An 8406-nucleotide genomic window follows, 5' to 3' on the forward strand; every position below is an offset into this window, starting at 1 on the left:
AAATACATCTTGGTTTGTCCCCAAACCAGGAGCATTACAAGCCCTGCATCTCTCAGCCGTGGCTGGAACGAGCTCGACCTGTGCTCAGCTCCTCTTTGCTCTCCCTCCCCTAACTGGGAGTGGGGCACTGCCTCAAAATTTAAGACAACTAACTCCTTTTCCTGACTTGGCCACCAAAATGCTAGCTGATTTTGAAAGTAGTCCAAAAAACTGGGCCAAAAAGAAGCAAAGATGGTTGCCCAGACTGGCATCTATGCCATTTTTTTTGTGACCCTCACGTTTCCCTTCCTTCTTGTGTAAATATTTAGTTACAGTCAACAGGCTCTAGGGAGGCAAGATCTTTCTCCATTTCCCATGGGTTAGGGTGTATTTTATTTTGTCTCAGGAAATACTTGCTTAGTTCATGGGGTTTAAATCAAGTCAGGATCAAAGTGGTTCACTGATTTATTACCAACACATAGCAAACAAGGATTCAGTGAAATACACAGTTGGGATTCAATTTAGTTTCTTCTTGAGGCTCTTGGTAATCCCCTGGCTACTCTTTAACTGGGCTGAAGGTCATCTTCCTCTTCAGCTTTATCAGTTTGGAGCAAACATCCCACTAGCTGGGGGTACTCGGCTTGTGGGTGCGGCCACCCTGCCCTTCCTATGCGCGGGCTGGGACTGTCCCGGCTGTTTGCAGAGCAGAGGGTGTGGCTGTGCAGGTCCCTGTGCCAACCTCGGCTCAAAAGCACGCCAAACTCAGCTCAAATGTGCGTGCCAACCTCTGCTCAAAGGCGACGTGAGCCCACCTTGGCTCAAAGATTCACCAAACTGCCTAAACATGTGCCAACCTCTGCTCAAACACGCCAACCTCAGCTCAAAGGTGATGCACGCTCACCTCGGCTCAAAGATTCACCAAACTCTGCCTAAACATGTGCCAACCTCAGCTCAAACACGCCAACCTCTGCTCAAACACGCCAACTTCTGCTCAAAGACGCACACCAACCTTGGCTCAAAGGTGACGTGTGCCAATCTCGGCTCAAAGATTCACCAAACTCTGCCTAAACATGTGCCAACCTCTGCTCAAACACGCCAACTTCAGCTCAAAGACATGCACCAACCTCAGCTCAAAGATGCACCAACCTTGACTCAAAGGCACACACCGACCTCGGCTCAAAGATTAACCAAACTCTGCCTAAACATGTGCCAACCTCTGCTCAAACACGCCAAAGCATGGGTGGAGACTAATCATCCAGAGTCATTTTCTGCCATTAACAGCGGGGATCAGCAGGGTATCAGCGGCAGAGACTTTCTTGAAGATTTTGTGGGGTGGATTAGTTCAGTCTATGGCTGGTACCTTGGTGTCTGCTGAAGCAGTTGTGACCTCTCAGGAGGATTTAGGTTTGCATCTCGAGTCTGTCCGTTGCACAGCAGAATTCGGAAAAGCCAAATGAGAGGGGAGGGAGAGAGGCCACGCTCGGCCCCGTGGCCATCCCGTGTTCAGAAACTAATGCAAGAAATGTCAGTCTGCTCTGGAGCCAGCTCAGCCTCTTGAGCTCAGGCCAGTGCACAAGAAATGTGGATTTTTGGGGGTTTTGACCTTTGTTTAACTGGCAGCATCACTAGGGAAGGCTTAGCTCTGTGTGTGTATAGATTTCCATGAGTTTTATGCACTTCAGGGGGCTCCTGGGGCAGCAGAACAAATACCCAAACCCCCAATTTTACTTTTTTTCTGCTCAACAGCTGCTCCAGCCCGAAACAGGAAGGATGTCTTGCAATAGCACAGAAACACGATAAAAATCTTGATGCAAACGCTGATCCTATGAGCATGTATCATTGACATGCCACAATTAAAATGGTCCTTCAAATGAGCTTGTCTCTTTGGCAGGCAAGTTGAAAGTTTGGGATTTTGATTCACTTTGGATCAAAGAGAAAATGTCAGAATAGTAAATTTCTTCCCAGAAATACTTCATTTTCCAGGCTATTATTGTTGTTGTTATTAGGTCTGTTGTAGTTTTTTACTGTTGTTCCTCAGGAAAGAAATCACACCTCTGTGGCTCGTTATAAAATGAGATCGAGCCTGACTCTCCAGGTACCAATTAATTGGACCACTTCAAAACCCTTCAGCTCAACCCCATTGGAGAAGCCACCTAAAAAATTTGTAGACGTGGCCTATATTTTCTGAGAGTGAGTTCACTGTAGGTAAAACCCAATTTTCTACCTGCCAAAAGTGACTTTACAATATTTTATTCTTTCCTGACACATCAGTTTCTCAAGCAGAATTTTTCTTTTTGCCTTTTCTCCCCTTGGATTATAAAGGCACTGAAAATTTTGAATTTAAACTTAGCTGCAACCCGATGTCCTTGTGCACGCGGGCAGTGCTGTCAAGAGGATGTGGTTTAGTGATGAGGAGATGATTTAGCAATAAGAATGTTCTGATCCTGGCCCCTGCTCAGACCTAAATGGGCTGATTGAAGACTTGTATCCCCACGCCGAGGCGTCGGGATGCATTCCTGGGTCTAGGAGTCACTTAGTGCCAAATCTCAGTAATCTTGTCTACACTCCTCCTTCTTTCAGGCTCATCTATCCCTGCAAAAATAAAATGCAACTGATGTGGAAATGTAGCTACAAGCTTGGGAGAAGCACTCCCAGTGTTCTTCTGTCCAGGAGAGGGATGGGCCATGACAAATTGGGGACCATAGGAACAGTTATTGGAAGAAATAATCATAACTTGATGTTTCCCCTCCCTTTTACAGCTGCTTTTGAATTATTTTCAGGTATTTAAAGTGTTGTTTGGACAAAACATTGTTCAGAGCAAGGGCTGTATGTCAACTCCGAGTCCCTTCAGCATCCCACAGATTTGTTTCTGCTTCCTAAAGAGACCGCTGAAATATTTTCAACGGGAGAACAATAAATACCAACAATAGCATGTTTTCCGAGGCAATCACTGAGTTCCAAACACCATAAGTAATATCATGGAGGTTTTGAGGTTTTTCCCATCAGGAGTGGGGTGAGAAATGAGCCAAAGCTGAGCATGGTGCCCATTGTGAGGGACGGGAGCCCCCAACTCCGGGCACAATTTGTGCATCTCCAGGAGCGTGCGAGGTCATTTTTCTTTATTAAAAATACAGAAATACCTTTGGGAGAAAAGTCTGCCTGCTGGTGTGCTGGGGGAGCTTCACCCTTCCTTAAAATAAAGCTTGTTGGTATCTTGCTTTGTGCCTCCAGCCCTAAATGGAGAGAAAAACTTGTCCCAGAGGACGGGGCTGGGAAGCAGGAGATGCCCTGGGGGTGTCCACTGGGGGCAGAAACAGCCCGTGACCTTCCCCGACTGCTGCAGAGAGCTATATTGCACCTAGATCTGTTTGGCTGGTAATTAATTTTTTTTTATTTACGATTGCAGCGTCCTCTTGACTGGACAGGAGAGGTGGAGCTGGGTGATGGGCAGCAGTGCTGGTGGTGCTTTGGGTTTGCCCAGAGGCGAGTCCAGCTCCAGGCCAGGTTTTGGGGTGAGGGGGGAAACGTTTTTTTCTCTGTTATCAGGAAGAATAACTTAATTTGCTCCCGGAAAAACACAAAGAATATTATGGCTTAAACGCAGTTGTGGACTTGAAGGAAATCCGATTTTATTATCTAGAAGTGAGCAGTTTAAAATGCCAGCAATTTGATTTTTAAAGACTAAAGCTCACGGCAAGGCAGGGAATTCGTGATGGGATCAGCGTGGTAATCTTCCTCTTTAATTCGCAACACGTGTTATGATTTCATCGGGGCAATGGATAAATAATAGCACTTTCTGCATTAAGACAAACCAATTCAGGCATTCTCCTTAAAACCATCAGCACTTATTTCTTTTTCTTGGTGGAAGGTTTGCCTGTGAGCCAGACATCCCTAACAAGAGTGTGTGTGTTGTAACACCAACATATAATTTATTTTTTTGAGCAAAATGTCAGTGGAGGGCTGTATTGGGATATACAGACCTGAGGATTTATGACTCTTCTAATATACTTTAGACCCCTGTTAAACACAGCGAATTGGTTTCCATATGACTTCATTTAATGCCTAGATAAAATTCAGATTACACTGTGCTACTCAGTAATAAAAATTCATGAGACAATATTTTGTGCAGACAGGATACAGTAAAATCAAAATGATTTCCCTGGTGCTCTGGGGATGTAATAACTCAAAATCCTCTTCAACCTTGTACCCCTGTGAGTTTGGCCTTTTCTTGTCGGTGAATTGAATTCAGGAATTGGTATTGATTCTTTTGTAAGGAGAAACTCAGAATATTTAATTTACTTCTAGTTTTCATAATTTATTTACTGAAGTTATTGTTTTCTGTACTTAGTCCCAGCTCTGCAAACCTGTGGGAGACCTGGTGCTGGAAGGCATTGCAAGAAAAGATATATTTTCTGTATTTTGAGCATAATGACTTAGTTTTATGAGTGGTGAGAGAATTGGGGTGCAGGGGAGGCTGCTGGGTGGATGTCTGGGATAAGGGCTGGGGGTCTCCATGGAGGCCCAAAGGTGAAGATGGGCGATTTGTGCCAGAAATCAGGCTGATGGACTCTGATTTCTGCCTGCAACTGGAAGTTCTGGTTTTTAATGTTCTGTAATTTCTGCCATCCTGAGGGACCTGGACAGGCTGGAGAGGGGGGACGGGCAAACCTCATGGAGTTCAACAAGGCCAAGGGCAAGGTCCTGCCCATGGGTCGGGGCGATCCCCAGCACAAATCCAGGCTGGGCAAGGAGTGGCTGGAGAGCAGCCCCAAGGAGAAGGACTTGGGGGGGTTGGGGGGTGGAAAACTGCCTGTGAGCCAGCAACGTGCGCTGGCAGCCCAGAAAGCCACCCGTGTGCTGGGCTGCACCCAGAGCAGTGTGGGCAGCAGGGCGAGGGGGGGGATCCTCCCCCTCTGCTCTGCTCTGTGAGACCCCCCTGCAGTGCTGGGTCCAGCTCTGGGGGCACCAACAGCAGAAGGACACGGAGCTGCTCGAGCGGGGCCAGAGGAGGCCACAAAGATGCTCGGGGGGCTGGAGCACCCCCCTGTGAGGACAGGCTGAGAGAGTTGGGGGGGTTCAGCTGGAGAAGAGAAGGCTCCGGGGAGACCTTAGAGCGGCCTCCCAGGACTGAAAGGGGCTACAGGAAAGGGGGGAGGGACTCTTGATCAGGGGGGTAGGGATAGGATGAGGGGGAACGGTTTTAAACTGACAGAGGGGAGATTTAGATGAGATCTAAGGAAGAAATTGTTCCCTGTGAGGGTGGTGAGGCCCTGGCACAGGTTGCCCAGAGAAGCTGTGGCTGCCCCCTCCCTGGAAGGGTTCAAGGCCAGGTTGGACGGGGCTTTGGGCAACCTGGGCTAGTGGAAGGTGTCCCTGCCCAGGGCAGGGGGGTGGCACTGGGTGATCTTTAAGGTCCCTTCCAACCCAAACCATTCTATTCTAAAAGACTACTTTAAAAGCTCCTTAAATAATAGTAAACATTATTTACTTTGATATTCTTCCCGGACTAAAAAGCAGAAGGTATGTTGGGGGAAAAAAAATGCTCTGAAGCCACTCAAATTGTGCCCAACCTTTTGAGAGGTGACAGCAGTGACGGGGGAAGGTGCCGGCAACATGCCCAGGGATCCTCTGCATCCCCCGCAGCACCATTGGCCAAACCCATGGTCAGGGGCTCCCTACTCCCACCCAGCCATGGGTGCAACCTCTGGGAATTAAAATATTCCTAATTGTCAACTCCCGGGGCCTCTTTGGCAACCAACCACCTGAGCCAGTTCCCCAGGGGCAGGTTTTTCCCAGCAGCCATGCCCTGGGGGAGGGTTAATCAGTGATGTGTCTCCCTGGGTGTCAGCTGAAGGTCAGGAGCAGCACCCACGGCGCGGTCCGGCAGGTGCAAGCCTGGCCATCACCCTCCCCTGCACCCCGTTTGCTGCCAGCCAGACTGAGCAGGGCCCTATAATTCCTCTGACCTTTAAAAGTCAGTGTGCTGGAGGGAAAATATTGAATCCAGAAGAAGTGATGTAGTTAGGAGCATCATATTTTTGTAGTAGAAGTTAGCAAGCTCTGAAACTTTTTTTATTTTTGCAATAGATTACTAAAACACTTTTTGGTAAGGAAACAAAAGGTCATGGAGGAATTTTCACATGGAATTCACTCACGGAAGGGTTAATTTTTTTCTTGTTTGCACACAAAGTCAGTAGACTACTGCAGCAGGATCATGTGTTTCTTGGCACAGTCAGACTGTTGCGAAAGAGAAGATGGAGCTGGTTTGAGTAGCGTACCGTGTAGGTACGGGGTGATGATAAAGAGGGGGTGTGTCTGGCATTTCGGGGTGTCTGAAGGTTTTCTGCTATTGCACATGTCTTATGGGGAGCGGCTGAGGGAACTGAGGGGTTTAATCTGGAGAAGAGGAGGCTGAGGGGAGACCTCATGGCCCTCTCCAACTCCCTGAAAGGAGGGTGCAGAGAGGGGGGATGAGTCTCTTGGGCCAAGGAACCAGCGCCAGGACAAGAGGGAATGGCCTCAAGCTGCGCCAGGGCAGGGTCAGACTGGCTCTTAGGAAGGATTTCTTTGCAGAAGGGGCTGTTGGGCGTTGGAATGGGCTGCCCAGGGCAGGGGGGGAGTCCCCATCCCTGGAGGGGTTGAAGAGTCGGGTTGACCCAGCGCTGAGGGATCTGGTGGAGTTGAGAACGGTCAGTGTGAGGTTCATGGTTGGGCTGGAGGAGCTTCAAGGGCTTTTCCAACCCAGATGATTCTGTGAATTTAGCAGCCTGGTGCTGCCATGGCTTCTTGGTGCCACCATCCCCTCCAGCAGCTCCTGGGGCTGTTCCCTGCCTTGGCCCTGCATTTCCATCTGGATTCTTGAGGTGGAATTCCATAATTTCTGAATTCTCCAGTAACTGTTTAGGAGAATCACCACACCTGGTTTTGCCTTGTGAAATTTAGCAGATCTAACCCCATCTGCATTTAGATTCATCCTCCTGCTTGGAAGAGAGGAGGCTCTTTCAAACACAGGTTGGTTTTCCTTTGGCTCTACCTGTTTATTTCTACCTCGTGCTCCGCAGTACGAGTCTGTCCTGACACCGCTGACGTGCTGCTGGTGAGCTTTAACCTCGGGGCAGGGCTCTCCAAGCTGGTGCCATCACATGGGCAAAAACCTTCACAAAATGCTGTCCCTGCTGGTGGAGGGGATTAAAAAAAGGAGAAGTGCAGAAACCCATATCATGGAAATTTCATTTGTTTTGGATAATTGAAAAGGGGGATCCGTGCGCCGCGTCGGCAGCGTCTTGGTTTGGGTTCTCTTGTTGCACAACCAAAGGCAATCCCCTCTTATGTGGGCGGAGGGTGTTGCAAAGAATGACACACAGCACTGTGACATTATCCCCTTGATTTAATCCAGTTTAAAATAAATTATTTCTTCTATACTTCAGTTCTGCATGAGCTTCCCTCCCATCTCGCTCTTTCTCTTTCGGGTTGACCCAGCGCTGAGGGATCTGGTGGGGTTGAGAACGGTCAGTGTGAGGTTAATGGTTGGACTGGAGGAGCTTCAAGGTCTTTTCCAACCAAGATGATTCTGGGATTCTCAGCCTCTTTCAGACAAGCACCTTGCTTTAAAGGGACTTTTTTCTTAGCTCTTCAGTAAAACAAGTGACCATTTCTACTCTGGGCATGGGGCTGCCGTGAAGCCCAGCCGCCGCCTCCAGCTCCACCAGCAACATCTGTCTCACTCTTCCATTCATCCACCTTGCATTAATTATGAATATAACACATAATATATGAATTATACAGTGACCAAGCACTGCCTATTACCTATTTTCCCCCTTTTTGTGAGCAGAAACAAGATGCAGGTGGCCCAGCTCAGGGCACATCAGGACCGTGCCCGTATCCCCTGACAGAGGAGTGAAATATAGATAAATCCCTAAAGAAACTGCAAACAAGCCACTGTCTATAAAGCTGCAGAGAACCAGAGGTGACTAAGCAGCAGAGAAGACGCCGTATTTAGCTGTGCTTGTGGGATATTTTCTGCATGCAACCTGTCCTGGACGTGGTGTTACTTAGTTAATTATTCCCAGAAACCTTTCTGATTAATTTCTTGCTGAAAAGACCCAACTGAAGCAGATGATCATGGTCAGGAGAGGACGGATGCAAGAGCTGCTCCTGGCCACAGCGTGCCAAGAATAGGAACATGACACATCACAGGAAGAAGCTCTTTTGTAAGAATTTTTTTTATTTTAATCGGAAAACCCCAGACCTACGCCAGGACCAGTGTGTTGTACCACCACCAGCAAGTCCCAGAACAACCAGTGGCACCAGTGCAACATCCTCGGGGCAGGGATGCTCCTGGGCTGGGGAGAGGTTACAGGGAGTAAATAAGTGGAGAAATAAATCACTCGTGAGGTTGAAACGCTTTTAAGAGCGAGATGTGAATAA

This window comes from Strix aluco, chromosome Z, assembly GCF_031877795.1.
Source record: "Strix aluco isolate bStrAlu1 chromosome Z, bStrAlu1.hap1, whole genome shotgun sequence".
NCBI classification, from domain to species: Eukaryota; Metazoa; Chordata; class Aves; order Strigiformes; family Strigidae; genus Strix; species Strix aluco.